This window comes from Bos grunniens, chromosome 5 (assembly GCF_055505025.1).
Source record: "Bos grunniens cultivar Pamir isolate PY7600 chromosome 5, Bosgru_T2T1.0, whole genome shotgun sequence".
Classification (NCBI taxonomy): Eukaryota; Metazoa; Chordata; class Mammalia; order Artiodactyla; family Bovidae; genus Bos; species Bos grunniens.
Window position 1 is genome coordinate 108,840,133 of NC_141169.1, and position 27,740 is coordinate 108,867,872.

General features: G+C 46.1%; 1 long non-coding RNA gene across 1 annotated transcript; it reads left to right on the forward strand.

Moving 5' to 3' along the window:
* LOC147372985 (uncharacterized) lies at positions 1–27,564 on the forward strand. The gene is made up of 2 exons (XR_015164434.1): positions 1–310; positions 25,247–27,564. It is a non-coding gene; the product is annotated as an uncharacterized LOC147372985 (long non-coding RNA).
* The last annotated feature ends 176 nt before the right edge of the window (positions 27,565–27,740 follow it).

The following is a 27,740-nucleotide window of genomic DNA, read 5'->3' on the forward strand; positions in this document are numbered from 1 at the left end:
AGTGACATCTGCATGTTACTGTCATACCAGGACTTGGGGAGGGTGTGGGGAGGGTGAGGCCAGCAGGTGCCACAAGGGAGCAGGGGTGAGGGTGCAAGGGCTGCACACAGGGCCCCGAGACCAGCGGGAAGGGCAGGGGCGGGGGCTCAAACGGTACTACTTCGGGTTGTGAGTAGATTGGAGGTCAGAGCTCACAGACTGAGGTGGAAGTGCCAGTCCAGCCACTCCGTGTTACAGGTGGCCAGCAGCTCAGTGGGGAAGGTGGAAGCAGAGGTTCCTGGTTACCCCTCAATCACATGGATGTGAACATGTGAGTGTGCGTGGGTATATATGGGTGTGTATGTGGGGGGCACCAATATGGGGAGAGTTGCTTATGATTTCAGAGTACTCTGTACACACTTTATTTCACTTGAGCCTCCCAACGACCCAGTTGCAATTTACAGATGGAGAAATCAAAATCAGAGTGACCAACCCAGGATCACTCTACTTTCCTGATGGAGGCAGGACTCAGTTTAAGATTTCTCTTTTCCAGTTCTTTCTCTTTTCTCCGTGGTGACTACTTAACATGCACACAGACATACCAATGTGATCTATAATAGGATGTCACACGCACACACACTGTCATTATTTCTGCCTGTGCAATGTAGCTCAACGAGTTTTTGAAGACAGTATCTCACCATCACCTAAGGAGACAGACCTAGTTTTCTTTTGTTGCTTTTTTTTTTTAAACTTTTTATTTTGTAATGAGGTATAACTGATTAGCAAACAATGCCATGATGGTTTCAGATGAATAGTGAAGGGACTCAGCCATACATATACAGGTATCCATTCTCCCCCAACTCCCCTCCCATCCAGGCTGCCACATACCGTTGAGCAGAGTTCGGTGTGCTATACAGCAGGAGACAGACCTACTTTTAACTCCTGGTCCTTACTAGTTGTGTCTGTCTGTGTTTAATAGACTTTGTTTTTTAGAGCATCTTTAGGTTCACAGCATAATTGAGTGCACAGTGTGGAGAGTCCCCATAGACCTCCCCGCCCCTCGCCCACACACACACAGAGCACAGTCTACCCCATTGTCACATCCCTGCTGTTGGGGTGCATTTTTTACAAACGATGAACCTATGTCACATGTCATGATCACCAACGTCCGAGGTGTGAAATCGGGTTCCGCGTTGGTGTTGCATGTTCTGTGGGTTTTGACTACCTGTGTTTTGAACATGTTACTTTGCCTCTTTCATCTGGTAAGAAGGGGGGCCTTAGTACCTAATTTATCAAGATCATGGTGAAGATTAAACTAAGTCAGATCATGGGTGTAAAGCCAACTACCTGCCTGGATGGTGTGAGAAGGACTCCATAATGGAGCTAATGTTAATTTTCATGTGACTCTCACCAGCGTGAGCCTGGCTGTTGAGCTCCCCCGAGTCTTTCCTTTATTCTTTTGATCTCAGCCCAGAGCCTCGAGTCTGAGCCTAGAAAATTCTACCAGAGATGAGTTCTTTTTTTTTTTTTTGGAGATGAGTTCTAATGGTTCGTAAAGATTGCTAGTCTGTGGAGATAAAGGGGGCTGTTGAGAGCAGGCTTGGTTCTTGGAGGAGGAAGGGTTGGGTGAAGTAGGAATGAACTGTGAGGACCTTCAAGAGGCATTCTTGGGGCCGGGGTGGGGAAGAGCACCAAAAATTCTGATTTGGATGCTTGCCAAGAGACACAGGAGCGGAAGAGAAAGTGCAGGAGGGAAAATCAGAGCACAGGGGAGGCTGGGCTTTTGTGAGCGTGAAATAAAGAAACCATCTTGGTGGGATTTTGTTAGAGATGTTTAATACTGTGAACTGTGGGGAACACAGTGGGATTATCCCTTGTGTTCACACCCCCTGCTCCTTCATACTGCTCACCTCTGGACACCTTCGGGGTGGGGAGGGAGGTTCAGAGGAGCCTTTATATTTTCTGTGTGAAGAACCTGACTGAAAAGACTGCTCAGTGCTCTCAGTTGCTCTTTTTCATTTTTTTAAAATTATTTATTTGGCTGCACTGGTCTTGGTTGTGGCATGCGGGATCTCCATATTCACTGTGGCATGTGACATGTGGGATCTAGTTCCCTACCCAGGGCTGGAACCTGGGGCCCCTGCATTGGGAGCACAGAGTTTTAGCCACTGGACCCCCAGGGAAGCCCCTCAGTTGCTCAACCAGGTCGTACCTGCTCTTCTCACAGCATCTAGAGTGTGCACAGCCACCTCATGCACAACTCGGCTGGGAGCCCTCTGGGAGCAGAACCGTGGCATCTGCTTTCAAAGCTCTGAAAGCAGTCAGCCTGTGCGCATGCTCACAGGCCAGGGATCTGGGGCTCCCTCTGCAGAGTGTGGAGCTGGTTCCCAGACCAGGTCAGACGCCCAGAGACATTCATGCTGGAAACGCTGGGTAACTCAGACCATTGTGAGGGGAGCAGGACCAGAAGGGGTGCACTTCCCCCATCCTTGTCTTAATGTGCTCTGGTGTGAGTCATTTCCTATCTATCTGCTACCTTGGTTTCACTCATCTGCAAAATGGGGAGAACTGTTTTATAAAAGAACATGTGTTCACTTTTTTTCCCTCGGAAACAAAGTAATATATATTCAAAATGGAAAATGTAGACTCTACAGAAGAATAAGTAATGAAATAGAAATCACCTTTAAAATAACCCAAAGATAAACTGTTAAGATTTTGATGTATTCCTTTTCAGTCTTTTCCGTGTGTGTGTGTGTGTGTGTGTATGTGTGTATGTATTTTCTCAGAACCAGTGATGTAATTTGCAAGTCCCAATGTGAAAATGTGGAGCCCCTTGTTAAAACATTATTATGCATCTTAAGATGGCCGCAGCCCAGCTTTAAACCAAGTTCAGAGTGCTTGCCAGGTACCAGGCGTTGTGTGGCCCCAGTTGTATGCTCATGAATCTGGCTCTGTCTAGTCCCTCCTCAGAATAATAGCAAGATCAGTTACTGAGTGCTTTCTATCGTCAAAGTGTTTTACTTAAATCAGTTCTGATTTAATTCAACTTTCCTGAAATAAATGTAGCTCTTTCCCCACACTGCCCATGTTGCAGATAAGACAACAGGGGAGCAGAGCGTTTATGCAGCTGGTAAGCAGCAGAGACCTTCTGACTGCAGGCCCGTGCTTTCTCCAACTACAGCACACTGCTTCTCATACTAACTTATAAATTAGTAAAAAAATTTTTTTCATAAAATTGAGACTATACTATGTGTAAAACCTTGTATTCTTTCTGTTTTTATACCACCAGTACCTTTTTCCTGAGTCTGTTTTGTCTGAGTCCGTTCCGGCTGCTGTAAGAAAATACCACAGACCGGGTAGCTTATGAACAACGGAAATTTGTTGCTCTGTGTTCTGGCGGCTGCAGGTCTGAGATCAGGGCACCAGAGTGGTCGGGTGAGGGTGGACTTCCAGAGTGCAGAGACCTTGCTTCGTAACCTCACGTGGTGGAAGGGCCAGGGGCCTGTGTGCTTTTTTTGTTTATTTCTGGCTGTGTCGGGTCTTAGTTGCCACACTCGGGATCTTTGTTGCATCGTGCAGGACCTTTCACTGGTGTGCAGGTTCTCTAGTTGCTCCGAGGTATTTGGGATCTAGTTCCCAGACCAGGAATCGAACCTCTGTCCTCTGCCTCACAAGGCAGATTCTTAACCGCTGGATCACCAGGGAAGGCTCAGTGTTCTTTTATAAGAGCACTGATCCCACCCAGCAGGCCTCCATCTTCATGCACTAATCACCTGCCAAGACTCCACCTACTGGTACCCCCTTTGGGGGTTACAGTGATTTCAGCCTGTGAGTCTGGTAGGGAACACAGACATTCAGACCATAGATGGTGGCATTAGATGTAGGAGAAAAATAATGGCTATTGGTAGGCAATAGTTCCAGATGACACAATACTGAGAACAATTCCATTGCAAGATGCTGTGAAATACAAAGTGTGAGTGAGCCAGAGCAGGACCACGTGGCCAGTGGAGACTGCACCTACCCCCTCATCTGATAAACAAACCACGAACACCTCACTGTCTCTGCTCTGGATGCCCTCCATAGTAAGGAAGATGTCTTTGCACGTCCCTAAGAGCCAAGAAGAGTTCTATCAGACTTTATTTTCTACAGTTTGCAAAGGAAGTCAGTAGGGTTTGTTTTCCAAGCACTCATTAAATTATTATATTGAATATGATTTCAGCATTCCCCTTACACACACACACACACACACACACAAATATCCCTCTAGGGGGTGCGCACTCGCCCTCCCACCGCTGGCAATCACGGAGATACATGTAAAAAGAACCAGTTCTGAAGCTCGTATTAAAAGTCTCACCGTATACCATTCCAGACTCTGGGGAATTCAGTCTGAGTCTCAGTAGCCACAGAGGTAACATGGAGCTCATATGAGCTACCCCACCAGTGTAATCAGCCTTTTCCTAAAGCAGGGGATTTCTAAGAGCGAAGCAGAGGTCACTGCAAATTAGAATTGCTTTGGAGGCTTTAACTCTTCATTGAAAACTGCCACCATATTTGTGGTCCCTGGGATTAGGAACTGGAGGTGGGGTGGCAAGTAAGGCCTGTTACTGTACACACTTCCTCTCACATGTTACAATTTGGGGTGTGTGTGCTGGTGAGCTGTGGTTTAAAGGAAGACAGTGTATTTCAGGGGAAAGAAAGATCACCCAGTGCAGCCTTAGGGGTGTGTGAGAGAGAGAACACAGGTCATCACGTCTGTCGCTGGGGTCAGTGGAATCTTGGGAGGCTGAGCAGCTGAGTGAGGGACACCAGCCTGAGGCCAGTTTCTTTGTTAACAATATCTGGTGGTGTCACCCCTTCCCCTCCCGAAGCCGAGGGCATTGGGGTAGGAAAAAAGCCTTCCTCGTTTGTCTTTAAGTTTCCACCTGTCAAAATGCATCTTTCTAGATGACATGGTGCCCTTTTAACCCAGTGTCGCACAAAGAAATTTAATGAGGGGACTTCCCTGTCAGTCCAGTGGTTAAGACTTTGCCTTTCAATGCAGGGGGGTGCAGGTTCTGTCCCTGGTTGGGGAGCTAAGTTCCCACATGCTCAGGGCAAAGAACCAGACATAAAACAGTATTGTAACAAATTCAATAAAGACTGTAATGGTCCGCTAAAGAAAAATCTTAAAAAAAGACTTAGGGAAGAATAGCATCATTAGACTTTAGATACAACATAAGAACAAAGTATTCTTACCCCAAAATGCCATGTCCTAAGGGTGTCCCCCAGGAGGATGGCCCTGGGTCAGTCACATCGAAGAAGGTGGGACAGGCGTGGGTTGGTTCCTGGCCCTCTTTCCCTGTACCTGCTGCCCTGCTTGGGCAGGGGTAAAGACTCCTCCCGGACCCCCTGAGCCTGGCCCCCTCGCTCCGTTCTGATCCCCCTCCTCCATCACAGCGCTTTTTCTCCGCGCTTTCTGTTATAGCATGTGCCCACTTCCGCCCCCATCCTGGGTGAGCCTGCAGGTTTCTAGCACTTTCAAATTGATTTTGAAAAACGTACAAATGGGAAAGGCCCTTAGACTTTTCTGCCTTTGATTTCTCCCTCCTCTTGAGGTGAACACCTACTTGAGAAACCAAGAATCCTTGTAATCACAGTGGGTCACATTTTGGTTTTGTTTCTCATTATGATTTTTTAATGATTAATATTATAGTATGTAGGTCTACTGTATCCACGCTCTAGGCTCAGACACTAAAGAATCTGCTTGCGATGCAGGAGATCTGGGTTTGATCCCTGGGTTGAGAAGGAACCCTGGAGAATGGAATGGCAACCCACTCCAGTATTCTTGTCTGGAGAATCCCATGGACAGAGGAGCCTGGTGAGCTACAGTCCATGGGGTCGCAGAGTCAGACAGGACTGAGTGACTGACACACACAGGTCTATTACAGGATATTTGCAGACTAGAGAAAAGGACAAAAAATGCCGTAAAAACGTCATAATCCTAACATATGACTGCACAGAGTCAACTTTAATAATGATGATGTTTTAGGAAAAATTGAAACTCTCCTTAATCCTATAATTTTGTTGTTGTTGTTCAGTCACTAAGTCGTGTCCGAGTCTTTGCAACCCCATGGACTGCGGCATGCTCGCTTCCTCTGTCTTCCACTATCTCCTGCAGTTTGCTCAAAGCTGTGACCATTAAGTCAGTGATGCTATCTTAACTATCTCATCTTTTGCCGCCCCCTTCTTTTGCTTTCAGTCTTACCGAGCATCAAGGTCTTTTCCAGTGAGTTGGCTGTTCACATCAGGTGGACAAAGTATTGGAGCTTCAGCTTCAGCATCAGTACTTCTAATGAATATTCAGGGTTGATATCCTTTAGGATTGACTGGTTTAATCTCCCTGCAGTCCAAAGGACTCTCAAGAGTCTTTTCCAGCACCACGATTAAAAAGCATAAATTCTTTGGCACTCAGCCTTCTTTATGGTCCAACTCTCACATCCATACCTGACTACTGGAAAACTCATAGCTTTGACTGTATAGACCATTGTTGGCAAAAAGATGTCTCTGCTTTATAATACACTGTCTAGGTTTGTCATAACTTTTCTTTCAAGGAGCAATCATCTTTTAATTTCATGGCTGCAGTCACTGTCTGCAGTACTTTGGAGCCCAATAAAATAAAATATGTCCCTATTTCCATGGTTTCCCATCTATTTGCCATGAAGTTATGGGACCATGATCTTTTTTCAATGTTGAGTTTCAAGCCAGCTTTTTCACTCTCTCTAGTTTTACCACACTATTATTTGCTCTAAAATGTCTTTTAAGCTAATGTTCCCTTTGCAAGATACTATTGCCAATGCATGAGCACAGGGCACTGTTGACTGCTCTGTTGGTCTGTTAGAGAGTAACCACAAATCAAGTTTCATTTAAAGGACTGTCACTCCAGTACTCTTGCCTGGAAAGTCCCATGGATGGAGGAGCCTGGTAAGCTGCAGTCCATGGGGTCACTGAGGGTCGGACACGACTGAGTGACTTCACTTTCACTTTTCACTTTCATGCATTGGAGAAGGAAATGGCAACCCACTCCAGTGTTCTTGCCTGGAGAATCCCAGGGAAGGGGGAGCCAGGTGGGCTGCCGTCTATGGGGTCGCACAGAGTCGGACACGACTGAGGCGACTTAGCAGCAGCAGCAGCTCATTTTAAGCAGTTCTGTTGTCCAGTAGGGCAGAGAAAGCCTCTGTGAAGAGGGAATTTGGACTGGCTGATCTTCAGGTAACAATAACTGTAACAAACACAGCCATGTCCAGATCTGGCCATTCCAAAGTTCATTGTAATTTAGGCAAATCTAGAATATGTCCTCTGTTGAGGAAAGAGGTTGCTTAGGGATAGAAGGAATATATATAAAATGCATTTGTGTATTTAGTAAAACTGCAACTTGGTTTAAAATAACTTAGCTTTGGGTGTATATATGTATCTGTATCAAGTCATGACATGGATACATAAAATGTTAGAGATGAAGATGACTTAAAAAAATGAAATAAATTACTTTAGTGGTGGTGGGTTATGTGTAGGCAGAGAATGTACTAGAATTGCCTCAAGATGCCACTTAGTAACGGATGAATCATTAGATTCAAAATGTACAACAAATACTACAAATCCACAGGAAAAACATAAACCACTCAAAAGAGAAATGGGCAAAGACCTTGAACAGTGATGCACAAAGAAAGAAATGCGACTGCTAATTATTAAAAAATGCTCACCAAAAACAATGAGATGCTGTTTCCCACTCATGAGATTGGCCAAAAGTAGAATGTCTGACAATAGCAAGTGTTGGCATAGGATCCAGCCATCCCACTCCTGGGCATCAATCCAGACAGCAACTATAATTTGGACCCGAGTGTTCATAGTAGCACTAGTTACAGTAGCCAAGATATGGAAGCGACCTGTCATCTACAGGTGAGTGGATAAAGAAGATGTGGTGCTTACATACAATGGAATATTACTCAGCCACACAAAGAATGAAATAATGCCATTTGCAGCAGCATGTATGGAACATAGACAGTATCATGCTTTGTGTCTCAACCCCAGAGGATTTGATGAAGGGTGATATAACACTTCAAATGTGGAGTCTGACAAGATCAGGGTGTGAGCAAGGCTTGCAGTCCCTTAATCTCAGGTGGTTGGTCTCCTTGTTTGTTCATTTGTTTTTTCATTCAGTCTCCTAATCCTGATGAGCTTCTCTGGATGCTTAAATTTTGCCTCAGGTGTTTCCTGGCTGCTCCTCCCTTTATTAGCAACTGTTGAAATCCAAACTGGCTTCTTCCTGTGAGCCACGGTGAGCACAGACAGTTATTTAAGTGACTTTTCTCAACTCTCCCAAGTATTATACTGATCTGATATCATTCTAGATACTTAGCTGCTGTCTTTCAGTTGTGAGAATCGTATGGACTCTTTTTGAAACCATGGACTGTAGCACGCCAGGTTTCCCTGTCCTTCACCAACTCCTGGAACTTGCTCAAACTCGTGTCCATTGAATCAGTGATGCCATCCAACCATTTCATCCTCTGTCGTTCCCTTCTCCTGCCTTCTGTCTTTCCCAGCATCAGGATCTTTTCCGGTGAGTCGGCTCTTCGCATCAGTTAGCCAAAGTATTGGAGCTTCAGCCTGAGCGTCAGTTCCTCCAGTGAATATTCAGGATGCTTAAGAGAGAACTTAACTCATTACACATAGCGATTGCATTTTGACATTTGTCATGTTAAACCCAACTGAGAAAGACTGCCAGGGGATGCTCCCAAGTATGTTTGCAATACACCCTACCAGTAATTATAGAAAGTTATAAACAGTGTGTTCCTGTGTAGGGAGTGAATAAATAAATCCAAGTCTGTGATAACATGGAATTCAATGCAGCAGATTAAATAAATAAGCCAGATCTATATGATTCAGCAGAAATAAATCCTGAAAGCAAAATGTTGATTTTTAAAATTGTAGGGCTACATAAAGGTGTGATATCTTCAACCAGTGTTTTGTAAAGTACATAAAGTGATGCTATACTATTTATAAATGCTTATTTGTAATAAAAACATAAATAGGATCTAGATATGCCCCTAGTTCATGGCAGCGACTGCCTCTGAATGGAGGGGAAGCTTGATCTGGGGATATTCATCATCAGTCTGTCCATGAATATTCTGGCTTTCCTCCAAGGCGCAGGGGGGACCATACTTGCTCACATTTTCAGCAGGTAGGCATTATCCTATGACTTACCTTAGCTAGAAAAATGTGAATAGAGGTGCTACTTCTGGGTGGAAGCTTTTTTTTTTTTTGTCTTTTTGGCTGCATTGGGTCTTAGCTGTGGCACATGGGATCTAGTTCCCTGACCAGGGTTCAAACCTGGGCACCCTGCATTGGTAGCGCAGAGACTTAGCCACTGGACCACCAGGGAAGTCCTCTGGTTGGAAGATTTGAGAAGCACGTGGACATGACTTAGCGACTAAACAACAACTTCATCAAAGACCAGTCTGATGCCATAACCACTTCACTTTGATATAACAATCTTAACTCCAATCCAAACTTGTTATAGGAAACAGTCCTATGAAAACATTCTGCATTTATTGTAAACCTACTGTCCTGGACATTGTTCATTATATTGCATGCTGCTGCTACTGCTAAGTCGCTTCAGTCGTGTCTGACTCTGTGCGATCCCACAGATGGCAGCCCACCAGGCTCCACCATCCCTGGGATTCTCCAGGCAAGAACACTGGAGTGGGTTGCCATTTCCTTCTCCAATGCATGAAAGTGAAAAGTGAAAGTGAAGTCGCTCAGTCGTGTCCGACCCTCAGTGACCCCATGGACTGCAGCCCACCAGGCTCCTCCATCCATGGGATTCTCCAGGCAAGAGTACTGGAGTGGGGTGGCATTGCCTTCTCCATTGCATAGTAGCCCCTAAAATAAGGTCTTAGGTAAAAAGCACTGAGCCAGGCCCTTGGGCCCGCTCGGCCATCTTGGCCTTTGTCTGTGTCTGTCTGTCCGTCTCTTTGTTGACCTGGTGCCCTCCCACCTGGTATCCTGTCGCTGAGGGTTTGGTCAGGTGTATGTAAACGTCCTTTGTGCGGTGAAGAGCACACAGTGAAGAGCGGCCCAGCCCCACCTGGTCTGTTGACAGCACTCTGTAAATAGATTGTTAGAGTTCAGCTGAATTTTAGCCTCTAATGTTTGAGAGCTAGATTAATAAAGTCTATTCCTTTAAAAAAAAAAAAAAAGAATTTAATTCCAAGAAAATCTTTTTCTAATTAGTGGGTAATTAGTAGGCATCCACTTTTCTTTATTTTTTATTTATTTATATTATTGTTGTTATTTATTTTATCTTAAAAAAAACCCACTTATTTTAGCCCACACCCCATGGCATGGCATGTGGGATCTAATTCTCTCACCAGGGATTGAACCCATACCCGCTTCATTGGGAGTGCAGAGTCTTGATCTCTGGACTGCCAGGAAGCCCCACTATCCAACTATCCACCTTTGTTTATGACATGTTTCCCTTTTTGCTGTGGTTGCCAGGAAGCTCAAAGACAAATGTATCCTCAGTAGGTATGGTGGCCTTCCTGCTTTGCTTCCTCTTACTTTCAGAAATCCTGATACTAACTTTATGGTGTGCATTGTCCTTTTTGAAAGCTGTCTCACACCTCTTGAGAAAACAGAAGTGCGTGGAGCATGGATCCTCTGTCACACCACCTCCACTTCAGGCTCTGTCTGTTGACTATGCTCCTTTTCCCCTACAGGGAGGGAGCCTCAGCTGCGGGAGGCGGGGGACTGCTCACTGACCCTTAGCACAGCCACTAAGCTAAGGAAGAGGCTGACGCAGCCCCAGCAACTCTCTGTTGGGACTGGTGCTCACCTTTCACAGCAGTATAACAAGGGGGTCCCCTGTGGAGATGTATTTTGGGGTCCATTCGTATTTCTAAAGCAGATATTTCCATGACTGTCTCTTTTTCCCTCCCCATGCAGTACTTCACACGAAACATCAGATGAGAGACACAGAGTCCACGTAATTCAGAGGGCTCTGTCATACCCCTGACCTGCACATTTAAGCTGAGGAATCACTTCAGTTGTGTAAAGCAGCCTTATGCCCAGAGATAGGATATTTCACTTCTGTTTCTAGGAATGCTGTGGTCTTGCTGTGAGACTTGGTCTCCCTAGGATTTGGCTTCATGTCTTTGTAAAATGGCATATCTCCTATCTCTATCAATATTTTATTTTTTAAAATTAGAAATAATTTTTATTAAAATAATAAAATCATGCTTATAAACATTAATATACTATGTAATTATATGTTATTATTAAATAATAATTTATTATATTATTTTAAGTTCTTAAAATAAAAAATATTAACAAAATTTTAAAGTTGGGGGACTTCTTTGGTTGTCTAGTGGCTAAAACTCTGTGCTCCCAATGCAGGGGGGCCCGGGCTTAATCCCTGGCCAGGGAACTGGATCCCACAAACCACAACTAAAGATCCTGTGTGCTGTAATTAAAGAACTGGCATGCCTCAACAAAGATTCCACGTGGTGCAACCAAGACCTGGTGCAGCCAGGTCTTATTTATTAAATAAGATCTGGTCTAATTTATTTAAAAAAATAACCTTTTTTAAAAAATGGAAAAAAAAATTTTTGTTGTTTTTTTTTCCTTTTTCTTTTTTAATTTTTTTGGCTGTGCTGCACATCACATGGACTCTTAGATCTCCCACCAGAGATACGACCCATGCCCCTTGCAGTGGAAGCTTGGAGTCCTAACCACTGGACTGCCAGGGAGGTACCTAAAGTTGGTTGTTTTTGATTTTAAAAAGGACCAAATAAAGAGTTCACATATTGCACACTAGCAAGCGTGTGACCGAGGTGAGCTGTGGAGGGACTCAGCTCCTGGGGTGTATAATGGCTTACGATACAGAAATGAGACCATAGTCTCTGGGGTGGGACCATGGGGATGTGGGGGTAGAATAACTTCAGACATGGCTATTTTTCAGTGTTCTAAGAGTAGCTTAATCATATAAGGGAATCAGATGAGTAGCATTCATGCCAGTATCATCAGCTCAAGCCCTGCTTCCAAACAAGAGCTCTGAGGATATGTATCATAAGAATTGCTAAATAGGTAGGGTTGTGGTCCAGAGAAGGCAATGGCACCCCACTCCAGAACTCTTGCCTGGAAAATCCCATGGATGGTGGAGCCTGGTGGGCTGCAGTCCATGGGGTCACTAAGAGTCGGACACGACTGAGCGACTTCTCTTTCACTTTTCACTTTCATGCACTGGAGAAGGAAATGGCAACCCACTCCAGTGTTCTTGCCTGGAGAATCCCAGGGACGGGGGAATCTGGTGGGCTTCCGTCTATGGGGTCGCACAGAGTCGGATACGACTGAAGCGACTTAGCAGCAGCAGCAGCAGCAGCAGCAGCAGGGTCGTGGTCATTGGAAGGACTGATACTAAAGCTGAAGCGCCAATACTCTGGCCACCTGATGTGAAGAGTCTACTCATTGGAAAAGACCCTGATGCTGGAACAGATTGAAGGCAAAAGGAGAAGAGGCTGACAGAAGATGAGATGATTAGATAGCATCAATCATGCTACCGACTCAATGGACATGAATTTGAGCAAGTTCTGGGAGATAGTGGAGGTCAGAGGAGGCTGGTGTGCTGCAGTCCATGGGTCACAAATAGTCGGACATGACTTAGCGACTGAACAACAACAACAGGGTTGTGGTCACATGCACAAAAGTAAGTTCTCTCTGTCTCCCTGTTGGAGAATCGTAATGCATATTAACATATGAACAGTTGAAGTCTTGCAGAAAAGAAACCTGTCTTAACTGTGTTTGATTCAGTGTTCCTAGATATTTTTAAAAATTTGGCTACATCAAGTCTTAGTGAGGCATTTGGGATCTAGTTCCCTGACCAGGGATCGAACCCAGGCTGCCTTGCACTGGGCATGTGGAGTCTTAACAACTGGACCACCAGGGAAGTCCCCAGTGTTCATATTTTATTTGTGCACAGAACCCCCTCCCTGCTCACTTCCAGAAGGCTCACAGGACCTTGCATGTCATGTGGGGAGGCAGTATGGGGGCCTCTGAAGGGGGTCCTGGACTCTTCTGTGAGGCTCTGCCACTGTTGCTGAATAACCAGACCAGGCCCATTATGGTCTTGATTCCCACGCCCGATAAAGGAGGAGTTAATGCTTGTCCACACTTACTGGGGATGCATTCAATAATGTCTGCGTGGCTTTGAAAACCTTCAGAACAAGGTTCTGTGGAGGCAATGTCATTATCTTGGCCACTGCAGCAGGCAGAGTAATAAGTCATGTCATTAGCTGCCACCAATCTGGACCTCTCGGAGGCTGCACACGTAGCTTTCTATCCTGGCCTCTGGGAGGGATCTGTATAAATTCCCTATACTTCAGTAAACAAACCCACTTCATGCTGGTGCCTTGATTGAGAAGAGAAGAAAGGGAGGAAAGAGGAGCTAACGTAGTGAAGAAGTGGGAGGGGCAGGGCCAACAGCCCTGCCAGGCGACATCCCCCAGCGTTTCCTGCGTGCTGGGTGCCATCCCACACGGCTGAATACACTGTGCGTACCACTGCCCCACTGCATCCTCACCAAAACCCCCACGAGGCACACGCTTTTACTGTTGTTGTTGTTTTAATGTTTATTTGTTTTGTTTATTCACTTATTTTTTATTTGGCTGCGTTGGGTCTTGGTTGCAGCAGGTGAGATCTGTAGTTGCGGCTTGTGGGATCGGGTTCCCCAACTGGGGGTTCCCTGTCCCCCCTGTATTGGGAGTGTGGACTCTTAGCCATGGACCAGAGAGGAAGTCCCTAGACAGACTTATTGTGACAAAATTGAAGTTTACAGAGATTGAGTGACTGGTCCAAGGTCATGCAGGTATTAAATGGCAGAGCTAACACCTGAACCAAGCCTGGCTGATCCCAAACCCACAATGTAACTAGTGTTTCCTAAGGTGGTACACACGAGATGATCTTAGGTGGTTAAAAAAAATACCTTTTTTTTTTTTGTAATAGTTTTGCATTTAGGTATTTATTAGAAAAAATATAATATGCATTATAAGCCCATGGTTTTATTAATGAATATTACAGGTTAGGATAAACAAAAATATATATATATATTTTTTTAAATAGTAAGGAAATTATAGTACCAGTGGTATGTAGAATTATCAAAGATTATAAAAGCAGTGCTGGTGACTGAAGGTGGAGAATCTCTGCTCCCAACAGAAGTTAGAGGCAAAAAGCCAAAACCAGTTGGATTCCCTTTTTTCTTTTTTTATGTTTATTTATTTGGCTGTGTCAGGTCTTAGTTGCAGCATGCAGGATCTTTTTTTTTCTTTCTTTCTTGTTTTAGTTGCAACATGTGGACTCTTTAAGTTGCAGCATGCTGACTTAAAGCATGCTAACTTTAGTTGCGCTATGTGGGCTCTAGTTCTCCAACCAGGGATTGAACCCGGGGCCCTCCATATTGGGAGTGTGGAGTCCCAGCCACCAGACCTCCAGGGAAGTCCCTGGATTCACTTTTATAAGGTTTTGGGCTTGCTTCTAAACAAGCAAAAGTGTCTTCTAGGTGCTTCAGAAGGAAGTGCATGAGGGGAAATTAAGTTCTGTGAATGCTGAGGGCTGGCAAACGCTGCTCTGTTTACCTGGATGGGAGTCAGGGTGGACAGAGGAAAATATCTCAGGTTGAGAGCCCCGATGCATGGAAAATCCAAGCTTGACCAACACTACTGCCTACAGAGAAGGAAACAGTCACCACCTTCCAGTCCTTGGCCAGATTGCCCTGACCTCCCAGCCAGGGTCAGCTACCCGGTTCACCTTTCAGCTCTGGAAGGGAAGAGTCTCAGTCCAGACTTCTTTGTTGCAGAGGAAACCCACTCGACTAGTTCAGGCCAAGCAGCAAAAAAAGAAAGAAAGGGGAATAAACAGGTTTGGTGGACTTACTGGGTTTCCTGCAAACCACAAACAGGCTTCCCAGGTGGCTCAGTGGTAAAGAATCTACCTACCAATGCAGGAGACACAGAAGATGCAGGTTTGATCTCTGGGTCAGGAAGATCCCTGGAGAAGGAAGTGGCAACCCACTCCAGAATCCCATGGACATAGGAGCCTGGTGGGCTGCAGTCCATGGGGTCGCAAAGAGTTGGACACATCTGAGCATGCATACATACAAGTCACAAAGAGGTGGAACCAGGAATGGGAATCCCAAGGTGCCTGTCTATTTCTTTGAGTGTCTCACCTCTGCTTCTCTGAGGTTCTGCTTCACTCCCTCGTTCACAGTATCATCAGGCAAGGCCACTTGGGCCCTAACTTTGCATCACTGCACAATTCTAGCCTCCAAAGGACACATACCAGTGTGTGAGGCCTCAATTCTAAATTGCCATAAGAGAGTTTGATTGGCCCAGCTTTCAGCCAGAGTCCTTTGCTCCCAGTGCATTATAGCTGGGTCATAATGGCTCTTCTGAGGTCTGGCACTTTCACACTAGTGGGTATCGGGTCCTGTGAGTCCTATTAGAGGAGCCTTGAGTCAGTATCCACAATATGATGTCCCCTGTGAGCCCCATCTGTCAGGCTCTTCCAGTTCAGCTAGCTGTATTTTGATATTTCATGTTTCAGATAAAGGAGTGGATTTCCTGCATCAGTAGCAATGTTTCTTTTGTTGTACCAACTCTGGCCTCCTTGAGGCTTGAGGGGGCTGGACTCTCTTTGGAGGATAAAGCTAGAGTCATTTGGGACATAAGGAGCAAGAGTTTAGGGAGTGGGCCATCCACAGTGGTTCCGGGTGCCACTGTGTGCTCCACATGGGGTACTCTGGGGAAATGCTGAGTCGTGATGTCGACTGAGATTTATCATGTCGCCAGTAATGATGACAAAGGAAATTTGAAGAAACAACCTCATGTAAAGATATAAAAAGAAGAATATTTGGACTTCCCAGAGAAGGCAATGGCAACCTACTCCAGTGTTCTTGCCTGGAGAATCCCAGGGATGGCGGAGCCTGGTAGGCTGCCGTCTATGGGGTCGCACAGAGTCGGACACGACTGAAGCGACTTAGCAGCAGCAGCAGCAGCAGCAGTGGTCTGGTGGCTAGGACTCGGTGCTCCCAATGCAGAGGGCCTGGGTTCAATCCCTGGTCAAGGAACTAGAAGATCCCATGTGCCACGACTAAACACAAACAAAAAAGATCCCACGGGGCAACAGAGATCCCAAGTGTGGCAACTAAAACCTGACACAGGCAAATAAATAAGTAGATAAAGAAAAAATTTAAAAAGACATTAGAATATTGATGGAGAAAAGAAACACAAATAGACACTTTCATGTAATGAAAACAAAATCCTGAACTGTGGACTCAGAGACATGAGTTTTAGACTTTGACTTTGTTCCTTAACCAGCTTAGGGACCTCTGACTAATGATGTAGCTAGTTGGGGTCCTTATCTGTTAAAAACTGGGATAATCCTCTAAGTCAGAAATTTCGATGGTCTTACTGTGTATCATTCTTTGCTTGAAAGAGAGAGGATCTTGGAGTAAATGGGATGATCAGAGTCTGATGAGGATCAGAAAGGTCTGATTGCTCAGAGAAGCCAGATTTTCAAGAGATTTGAAAGGTTTGAGGACAGGTTTTGGTAGAAAGGAAAAAGCAAGGTTTGGGGTTTCAGGGTGGAGAAGGAAATGGCAACCCACTCCAGTATTCTTGCTGGGAAAATCTCATGGCGCCTGGCGGGCTACAATCCATGGGGTCACAGAGTCAGACATGACTGAGCAGCTGAGCACACACAGGAAAGTTTACTGGGAAGGGCTAAGACAATGGCTTAGGGGTTGGGAAGAGAGGTATAATGCTGGAGAAGAAGCCCTGGACCCAAACATGATCTGGATCAGTCGTCTCCCTTTGCTGGGTCTGAGCTGCCTCCAGCTCTGTTTTCAGAGAAGGAAACTGCATCAGGAAGGAAATAGTAGTAGGCTTGTCTAGCTGAAGCAGAGTCTGAGTTGACATATAAAACAGTTAAGGTGAGGAAGGCTGATGAGACATCTCGAAACCTGCATTCAGGAATCTCCCTGACTCAGAACAGGGCAGCTGGTTTTTAACCACTAAATTCCACTAAATTCCAAACCATAACCGTCTCTTCCTCACTGTAAACGTTTGTTAGTTTGCTGAGTGTTACCACTGCTCGGGGGCCAGGAATCAAGACTGTGACAAATTATTTTAGACACTGGCAGCAGCAGCAGCAGGTCTCTAGAAAGATAGTGTATGGGAAGGCAGTCAAAGAAAGACTGCAGTCCTAGGAGGAACTAAAAAAAAAAAAAAAAAAGGCAACTTCTGGGACTTCCCTTGTGGTCTAGTGGTTAAAAATATGCCTTCCAATGCAGATGATGCCGGAGAAGGTGATGGCACCCCACTCCAGTACTTTTGCCTGGCAAATCCCATGGACAGAGGAGCCTGGTGGGCTGCAATCCATGCGGTCACTAGGAGTCAGACACAACTGAGTGACTTCACTTTTCACTTTTCACTTTCATGCATTGGAGAAGGAAATGGCAACCCACTCCAGTATTCTTGCCTGGAAGATCCCAGGGACAGCGGAGCCTGGTGGGCTGCCATCTATGGGGTCTCACAGAGTCGGACACGACTGAAGTGACTTAGCAGCAGCAGCAGGTGATGCCGGTCTGACCCCTGGTCAGGAAACTAAGATCCTGCATGTCATGGGGCAGCTGAGCCTGCCTGAGCCTGTCTGTCGCAACTAAGACCCAGTGCAGCCAAATAAATAAATCATTAAAAAAAATTTTTTTCCAACATGCAGAATTAGAATATCTGAATACAACACCTTGCTAGGCTTCTCTGATTTTGCGTGCCAAGTCGCTTCAGTTGTGTCCAACTGTTTGCGACCCCATGGACTGTAGACCCCAGACTCCTCTGTCCATGGGAGTCTCCAGGCAAGAACACTGGAGTGGGTTATCATTTCCTTCTCCAGGGAATCTTCCTGACCCAGAGATCGAACCTGCGTCTCCTATGTCTCCTGCACTGGCAGGCGGGTTCTTTGCCACTAGCGCCACCTGGGAAGCCCCTCCTTTGTTTTTAGTGACTTCAAACTCAGGATGAAGGAAGGGCTGGTGAGATGAAACCTGGATTCTCCCTCAGTTCCATCTGGGGGGTCACAGGGGTGGTTGGCAGTAATCTGCAGTCACCCATTGTTCAAATAAAGTCCTTGAGGATCCTAGCAAGCCAGCTGAAAGGAGTTTCTAGTTCCTTAGGCTGAAGGAGAGCAGAATGAGGAATTGCCTGGTGGAGGCAGAAGACAGGATGAAAACAGGAAGGATATAAGGAGTCTAGGGACTGGCTTTTTCACTGTTTATGAAGGTCAAGGAGCTCAGTAAAATAGTCTGAGTTCTCTTTAAAGGACCTCAGTGTGTTTTCCCCCCTCTAGCCATACTGACAGCGGAGTCTCAGCTTTCCAAGCACACACACACACACACACACACACACACACACACACGGGGTATTGGGGGAAGTAGGGGAGAAGCGGAGTGGAGGGAGAGAGAGAGATGAACATAGTAATTGTTTTCTCTGAGATAAGCCCCAAGCTCTGTTCTATTCTAAAGAAAGAACACTGTCTCTCTGTTTTTTTGTTTTTTGTTTTCTTTCTTTCTTTTTTCCCTTCACCCTTCATGTTTTGTTCAGGGATGAATACTGAAAGGGAGGGAAAGAAAAGAAAGCTAACATTTTCTGAGGGCCTCGTGTGTGCTGAGCACTTTTTCTCATCTACTATATTTCTTTTCATCTCCATGTTTTCATAAATGAAGAAGCTGCAGGGTCAGAGTATTTCAGTCCTTTCAGGTCTCCCCATTGTAAAACGCAGAAGTGGGATGTGAACTCTGTTCTGACTTTTAAGCCATGACTCTTCCCACACGGAAGGAGAATGAGTCAGGCCCACTGCAGGCCAGGAGCCACTGGGGACCAGAGGAAGCTGTGTGACTTAGAAAAGTGTTCTCAAACTTGCGCACACAGCAGGGTCTCCTGGAGGGCTTCTTAAAACCCAGATTGCTGGGCCCATCTCCAGAGATTCTGATCCTGTAGATAGGAGTGGGGCCCGGGAATCTACATGTTCTTATTTAAAAAATGTTTTAGTTGGAGTGGAGTTGATTTTCAGTGTTGTATTTATTTCTCCTGTACAGCAAAGTGATTTAGTTATAGATATGTGTGTGTATATATATATATATTTTAAATTTACTTACTTGTTATTTTTGGCTGTGCTGGGTCTTCGTTGCTTCCCAGGCTTTTCTCTAGTTGGGAGCACAGGCTCCAGGGCACGTAGGCTTCCGTAGTTGCAGCTCTCCAGCTCTGGAGCACAGGCTTAGTCGTGGTGGGGCATGGGCTTAGTTGCTCTGATGCAGGTGGAATCTTCCTGGACCAGGAATTGAACCCATGTCTCCTGCATTGGCAGGTGGATTCTTTACACGGGACCACCAGGGAAGCCATATTTTTATTTTTTTCATAGTCTTTTCCATTGTGGTATATCATGGCATATTGAATATAGTTCCCTTTGCTGTACAATATGGACTGTAGCCCGCCAGGCTCCTCTGTCCATGGGATTCTCTAGGCAAGAATACTGGAGTGGGTTGCCATTCCCTTCTCCAGGGGATCTTGCTGACCCAGGGATCAAACCTGGCTCTCCTGCATTGCAGGCAGATTCTTTACTGTCTGAGCCACCAGAGAAACCCATAGTAGGACCTTGTGTTTATCTTATAAGAGTTTGCATCTGAATTTCCAGAAGTTGCATCCAGGGCCATACGTTGAGAATCGTTGACTTTGAAGCATCTCCCCATAGGTGGTCTAGTGACAGGGGTCGGAACACGGCAGCATCACTTCTGTGCACAGTGGCCAGTGCGTCCCAAGTGGCCCCGGAATAGAATTCTCCACATTCTGAAAGCTGATAGAACCGGGATTTCTTGATTTCAGGTTCCATACAGGTTCGCCCACAGGCTTCCCTGGTGGCGCAGAGGTTAAAGCATCTGCCTGCAGTGTGGGAGACCTGGGTTCGATCCCTGGGTTGGGAAGATCCCCTGGAGAAGGAAATGGCAACCCACTCCAGTATTCTTGCCTGGAAAATCCCATGGACGGAGGAGCCTGGTGGGCTACAGTCCATGGGGTAGCAAAGAGTCGGACAGGACTGAGTGACTTCACTCATGGGTTCGCCCACAGGACATTCTCTACTCCATGCAGTTCCAGGATTCTGTACCTGTGAATTTGTCTCCTTGCTAAAATGTACTTGTGACCCCAGAGTCGCAGCACGCTGGCAGGGCTTCTGAGGATGTTTGCAGATGCACACAAGTGCTTCCCGAACACGTGCGTGTTCCCAGTTGCAGTGGGGGGTGGGTGGGGGCGGTGCTCACCTTCTCGGTTCAGCCTCTTCTGGAGACAAGTGTCCTACTCCATGTCTACTTGGTGCCATGTTTTCGTAGTTATATACTTGTCATTCATGTTTCTGCTGTTGAGAATGGGTGTCCTGGTAAAGTGCTGCCCGGTGTTCTCAAGTGCAGAAGGGCTGGGCCAGGCCTCTCAGAGAAAATCTGTGTACCTGGTAAACACCAGTTGTGTGCTGTGGGCCCTAGGTTCAGTGTTAATGACCCAACAACACATGTCTAAGAAGATGTCTTTAAACAGAAATACACACAGATGGTCAGTTGACAGAAATGCCGTGGCAGGAGACTTGCAGGCCCCTCACCTGGAGCAACTTCACAGAGCACGCTGACTCCAGGAACTGCGGATTTACTATGTATCTGAGAAATCCGAGGGGTAGGGGGCCACGAAAGTTAATTAGAAAAGGAGAAAAACTTAACTTTTGACTCAGAGACTACATAAGGCTTTGTGTGTGTGTGTGTGTGTGTGTGTGTGTGTGTGTGTGTTAGTTGCTCAGCCATGTCTGACTCTTTGCAACCCTCCAGATCCTGTGGAGCTCACCAGGCTCCTCTGTCCTTGGGAGTTTACAGGCAAGAACACTGGAGTGGGTTGCTGTCCTCCAGGGGATCGTCCTGACCCAGGGATTGAACCCAGATCTCCTGCATTGCAAGCAGATTCTTTACCATCTGAGCCAGGCAGATGCAAATACACATATATAAAGTATGCAAAACTATGTCGTTCCTCTAGTTACTGCATGTGCAGAATATAGGAAAATATTAGTGATGACGGCTGATGTAACTGCGCAGCCTTTCCCTGCAGACGATGTTTTGTGTTGAACGAGTGGTCTGATGTCCCCACCTCCTCAGCTCTCTTTGGAGAGCGGTCAGAACCGGCTGTACTAAGGCCAGGCTTCTCACATTCCATACCCGGGCCTCCGAGGAGGAAGGGCAGGGGCCTCGCAGCTGCTGTTTATCCCACTCTCGTTTGCAGCCGGAGGACAATGGACCTGCTGGTGGAGGGAGGAGAGGAGCGCTCCATTGTTGGTGCTGTGGAAAGCGGGGCTCTGGGCGTGGGGATCTCTGCGTGCTCCTCTCCTCCCATCCCGAGTTCTCTCAGGAGCTCAGCCGCTTTTCAGAGATGTGCTGTCATGCTGGGAAGTCAGGGGAGAAATCTGCTGTCAGTGCAATGCTGAACCACACAGGCGCTAGGGACACAGTCTAGAACTCGGAGCACACTTAGCCCAGAGGAGCCCCTCTTGCAGGCCTGGGTGGGCTCGCTGTGCAGGGGTGAGGCGTCTGCAAGGAGAGGCCCTACTCATGTGGATGGGATGGAGCAGGACTCCATTGAGTCAGGACAATGACAGGTCATCTGTCAGTTCAGTGTATGTGAGCGCTCTCACTTCTTCCTTTTATTTCGTTTGTGTTCTATCTTGAAGGGCTTGTAACTTTTATACACATTGTCCATTTCTGATCCATCCCAGCAGCAAGGCTGACTGCGCTCCTGGCTGTTCCCTTACTCCCACCTTTAGGGGCATCTGATGGCCAGTGTGGAAGGGGCTGCACGTCACGCTCCCGGGTTTCACTCCCATGTGCTCATTTTGCCTGGAGCCCCTACTTGACAGAATGATGTCTTAGTCTCTTCTTTTGTGCATTGATCTTCTCGTCCCACCTCTCCCTGACCTGCTGCACGGCATCATCCAAGTCCTACTACAACTTGTAATAGATGTGCCTACAAAGGTGGTCCCCCACTATGGATCCGTAGGGGTTGGGACTTGCAAAGCCAGGAGGAAGAAAGAGAAAAGTAGTGGTGTCACTGGAAAGAGGAGAGGGAGCCGGAGTAAGAAGAGATTTTGCTACAAGATCCCAGAAATATTCAGAGAACCAGCTCCCAGCTCATGTTTCCAAATTGTTTTGTTTGTTGCCCTTTGATTTTAAAGTTCAATCGGACACTGTCTTCCCAGCCATTTGTGTTATTTTCTCTGAGTGTCTCATTTCTTACCTCTGGGCTCCCTTGCTCATCTTTCATTGTTCATTTTATCCTCACTCTCTGAATCCTCACCCTCCTAGTTTCCCCGCTGCTTCCACAGGTTCTAGAACCCCATCTTCACTCAAAGCATCTGTGGTGACAGTTACACATACGGAGCTGGTTATGGGTGTGATGCGACGGTGAATGCCTATATGAGGCTGATTCTAGCATGACCCCTGTCATAGGAGGAAGCTGGAGCACAGGGGAGTCAGTAACCTCACCAAGGTCACCGAGCTGAGGAAGACAAAGCCGAGGGTTCCTACCTAGCTGCTCTGTGCTCATCACCAACCCACACAGACCCTCTTCCAGCAAATGACCTGCTTTGTACTAACATGGCCACATTTTTTAAAAATTTATTGTACTGAAGTATAGTTGATTTACAATGTATCAATTTTTTCTGTACAGCAAAATGATTCAGTTATACATATATATTCTTTCTCTTTCATATTCTTTCCCATTATGGTTTATCACCAGATGTTGAATATGATTCCCTGTGCTATACAGTAGGATCTTGTTGTTTTTCCATTTTGTATGTAATAGTTTGCACCTGGTAATCCCAAATTCCCGATCCATCCTCCCCCAACCCCTACCCCTACCCCCTGCTTGGCAATCACAAGTTTGCTGTCTGTATCTGTGAGTCTCTTTCATTGTTATAGTGTCTGACTCTTTGTGACCCCATGGACTGCAGCGTGTCAGGCTCCTCTGTCTTCCACTATCTCCTGGAGTTTGCTCAAACTCATGTCCATTGAGTCAGGGATGCTGTCTAACCATCTCATCCTCTTTCGCCCCCTTCTCCTTTTGCCTTCAGTCTTTCCCAGCATCAGCGTCTTTTCCAATGAGTCGGCTTTTTGCATGAGGTGGCCGCAATATTGGAGCTTCAGCTTCAGCATCAGTCCTTTCCCCCGGCTTGGCACTCACACACCCACGCTGTGTCTGGGAGTCTGTGCCATAGACAAGTTCATTTGCGTCATGTTTTAGATTCCACATATAAGTGATATCATATGGTAGCCTGGCCACCTTCTCGTTGGTGTTTGTGGTCAGCAGTCTTTCTCAGAAACTACTACAGTGGACATGGTGATCTGCCACACAGACTCCCCTTCAAGGATGGAGATGTGGCCCCAGCTTCTGGCTTCAGAACCCATCTCAGCTGCAGAGGGTCCCCAAGCTCAAGGTCATGTTCGTTCCAAGACAGCCCACATCCAGTGACCAAGGAGGGTGTGTAGACTGCTGTTCTGGTCCAGCACAGAATTATGTGACAAGACCTTTTGGTTCCTGAGTGTCCTGCTGGGCTGGGCAAGACTGCCATCAACGCCTGCATGGCAGCTCAACTCCTCCTTCTGCTCAATCCTGCTTCCTCCTCCACTATGGACCCCAGAGGCATTCTCCAATAAACTGAGACTGTTACCGTGGGCCTCGGGCACTTGGAGAAGAGTACCATCTTCACTCTGTAGCCTAAATTAAAGGAAAGGGACAGATCTAAGGAAAAGCCAAGGCCAAAGAAAATATTGATGATGAGTTTTAAAGATGCCAGACTTATCACCTTGTATCACTTTAATCCAGTCTTCTCCACTGATCATTTCTGGGTGATTTTGTTATCCTCTGAAACTTTTATGTAACAGTATGGCAGTTCCTCAAAAAAATTAAAAATAGAATTACCTTATGATCCAGCAATCCTGCTTCTGGGTATGTACCCGAAGGAAGTGAAAAATATTTAATACACCCGTGTTCACCGCAGCATGATTCACTGTAGCCGAAAGGTGGAAGCAACCCCAAATCCATCAGCAGATGAATAGGTAAGCAAAATGTGGTGTATGCGCATGCTGGAGTATTATTCAGCATTCAAAAGGAAGGAGACTCTGACACATGCTGCAACATGGATGGACTGTGAGAGTATTATGTCAAGTGAAATAGGCCAGACACAGAAAGACAACTATTGTATGATTGCCCTCAAATGAGGAAAATCAGTCAGATTCACTGAGACCAAAAGAAGAATGGTGGTGCCAGGGGCTGGGTGGGGGGAGGATAGTTGCTATTTAATGGGGGCAGAGCTTCAGTTTTACAAGACGCAGAGGGTTCTGCGGTTTGGTTGCACAATAGTGTGAATATACTTGATACTACTCAACTGCACACTTAAAGATGCTTAAGATGGCAGATTTTACGTTTGGTCTATTTTACCGCAATTCAAAAAAAAAAAAAATCTTTCATGTGGCAAGATGTCAAAATTAAATTTCAGCAAAGGAGCATTTTAGAGAGCATGTCTCAGACTTTTTCCTGTGTACACAGTTCTCTGAAAATGGTCATGATCTGAGATCCTGCCTGGTGTAAGCCTTTGAAGGAGAGAGGTGAATCCCCCCACAGGATATGGCCGGAGAAAGACAAAGCCCTGAAGAATCACGGAAAAGAACAAGCAGGAAGTTCTCAGGGGAAACGGTGCCAAGTGCAGGAGGGCCTGCCACAGGGTTGGCCGTGCCGTGGCTGCAGGACAGGCGCTTCTGGTGTCCAGCGAAGACGATCTGAAGGCAGGAATAGAGTGGGAAGAGCACCTGGGTTCCTGGCTGCACTCCCTCTGGAGCAGGGGATGCACCATGGTCAAAGAAAATGGTCAGGAAGAGTCATTTTCCATGCCCCTTGGAGGAGGGCAGTCACAACAGCAGGTGCTAAACAGGAAGAAGCAAAGCAATGGTTTTGAAGTCCATTCAGCACCTAGAAGGGCTCAAAGACTGAGGTTCCAAAGGCAGAGGTGACAGGAGGGTGGAGGTGGGATGAATGGAGAGGTTGGGATTGACATAGATACTCTACTATGTGTAAAATAGATAACTAACGAGAACCTTATTGGTTAACAGGAGTTGGTGATGGACAAGGAAGCCTGGCATGCTGCAGTCCATGGGGTCGCAGAGTTGGACCTGACTGAGTGACTCAAAATTCTCCAAGCCAGGCTTCAGCAATATGTGAACCATGAACTTGCAGATGTTCAAGCTGGTTTGAGAAAAGGCAGAGGAACCAGAGATCAAATTGTCAACATCCACTGGATCATCAAAAAAGCAAGAGAATTGCAGAAAAACATCTATTTCTGCTTTATTGACTATGCCAAAGCCTTTGACTGTGTGGCTCACAATAAACTGTGGAAAATTCTGAAAGAGATGGGAATACCAGACCACCTGCTCTGCCTCTTGAGAAACCTGTATGCAGGTCAGGAAGCAACAGTTAGAACTGGACATGGAACAACAGACTAGTTCCAAATAGGAAAAGGAGTACATCAAGGCTGTATATTGTCACCCTGCTTATTTAACTTCTATGCAGAGTACATCATGAGAAATGCTGGGCTGGAAGAAGCACAGGCTGGACTCAAGATTGCCAGGAGAAATATCACTAACCTCAGATATGCAGATGACACCACCCTTATGGCAGAAAGTGAAGAAGAACTAAAGAGCCTTTTGATGAAAGTGAAAGAGGAGAGTGAAAAGTTGGCTTAAAGCTCAACATTCAGAAAACAAAGATCATGGCATTCAGTCCCATCACTTCAGGCAAATAGATGGGGAAACAGTGGAAACAGTGTCAGACTTTATTTTTTTGGGCTCCAAAATCACTGCAGATTGTGACTGCAGCCATGAAATTAAAAGACGCTTACTCCTTGGAAGGAAAGTTATGACCAACCTAGACAGCATATTAAAAAGCAGAGACATTACTTTGCCAACAAAGGTCCATCTAGTCAAGGCTATGGTTTTTCCAGTAGTCATGTATGGATGTGAGAGTTGGACTGTAAAGAAAGCTGAGCGCCAAAGAATGGATGCTTTTGAACTGTGGTGTTGGAGAAGACACATTGAGAGTCCCTTGGACTGCAAGGAGATCCAACCAGTCCATCCTAAAGGAGATCAGTCCTGGGTGTTCATTGGAAGGACTGGTGTTGAAGCTGAAACTCCAATACTTTGGCCACCTGATGCAAAGAGCTGATTCATTTGAAAAGACCCTGATGTTGGGGAAAATTGAGGGCAGGAGGAGAAGGGGACGACAGAGGATGAGATGGTTGGATGGCATCACCGACTCAATGGACATGAGTTTGGGTAGGCTCCAGGAGTTGGTAATGGTCATGGAGGCCTGGTGTGCTGCAGTTCATGGGGTTGCAAAGAGTCAGACACGACTGAGCGACTGAACTGAACTAAATGAGAACCTGCTGTACAGCACAGGGAGCTCTACTCAGTGCTCTGTGGTGACCTAAATGGACTTAGTGTTATTTGCTCAGTCGTGTCTAACTCTTTGCGACTCCATGGACTGTAGCCCACCAGGCTCCTCTGTCCATGGAGTTCTCCAGGCAAGAATACTGGAGTGGGTTGCCAGTTCCTTCTCCAAGGGATCTTCCCAACCCAGGGATTGAACCAGGTCTCCTGGGGCTCCTTCATTGCAGGCAGATTCTTTGCCATCTGAGCCAGGGAAGCCTGACCTAAATGGGACGAAAATCCAAAAGAGAAGGGAAATATGTATACATATAGCTGATTCATTTTGCTGCACAGCAAAAAACAATAACATTGTAAAGCAACCATACACCAATAAAATTAGTAAAAGCAAACAAAATGATACAAATAAAATGATACAAAAATAAACAAATAAAAGCAGAGATGACAGAGCAGGATGGGTAGTCAAGTATCAGACTGAGGATTCTAGCTGCCTGCGGTAGAAGCTGAAAAGACACCTGGATGGTACGTCTGAGTGTCTCCTGAATCAGGCGGTGAGCTGGCCTGGGCCTTGGCTCATTACAACCAAAGAGCAGCCAAACAAGGAGGTCAAGAGGGGAGCTCAACCTTGAAGGAGTTGGATTTCAGAGTAACCGGAGCCAACCATCCAGCCTGAAGCTGCTTTTTTCAAAGTGTCGTCACCACCAGGCACCAACAGCAGCTGCAGATGCCCCCACTCGACACACAGGTGTGTGCTCATCACACACCTGTCCTGCTCATCACGTCACCTTATCACGTATTCCAGAGGCCTGTAAAAAATTGCTTTATTAAAGATGTTATCTGGGTGCCCTGGATGTTACTGAAGGGGTTCCTTTGAAGGGCTTTTAACATTATTCTCTTCCTTCCGTCCTTCCTTCTTTCCTTTCTTTTGGCACTATTTTCTGTTTTTTTAATTGTGACAAAATACATAAAACATAAAATTTGCCATTTTAGTCTTTAAAAAATATATATTTATTTATTTGGCTGCACTGTGTCTTAATTGAAGCATGCAGAATCTTACCTGCAGCGTGTAGAATCTAATTCCCAGACCACGAATTGAACCTGGGGACCCTGCATTGGGAGCACAGAGTCTTAGCCATTGGACCACCAGGGAAGTCCCCGTTTTAAC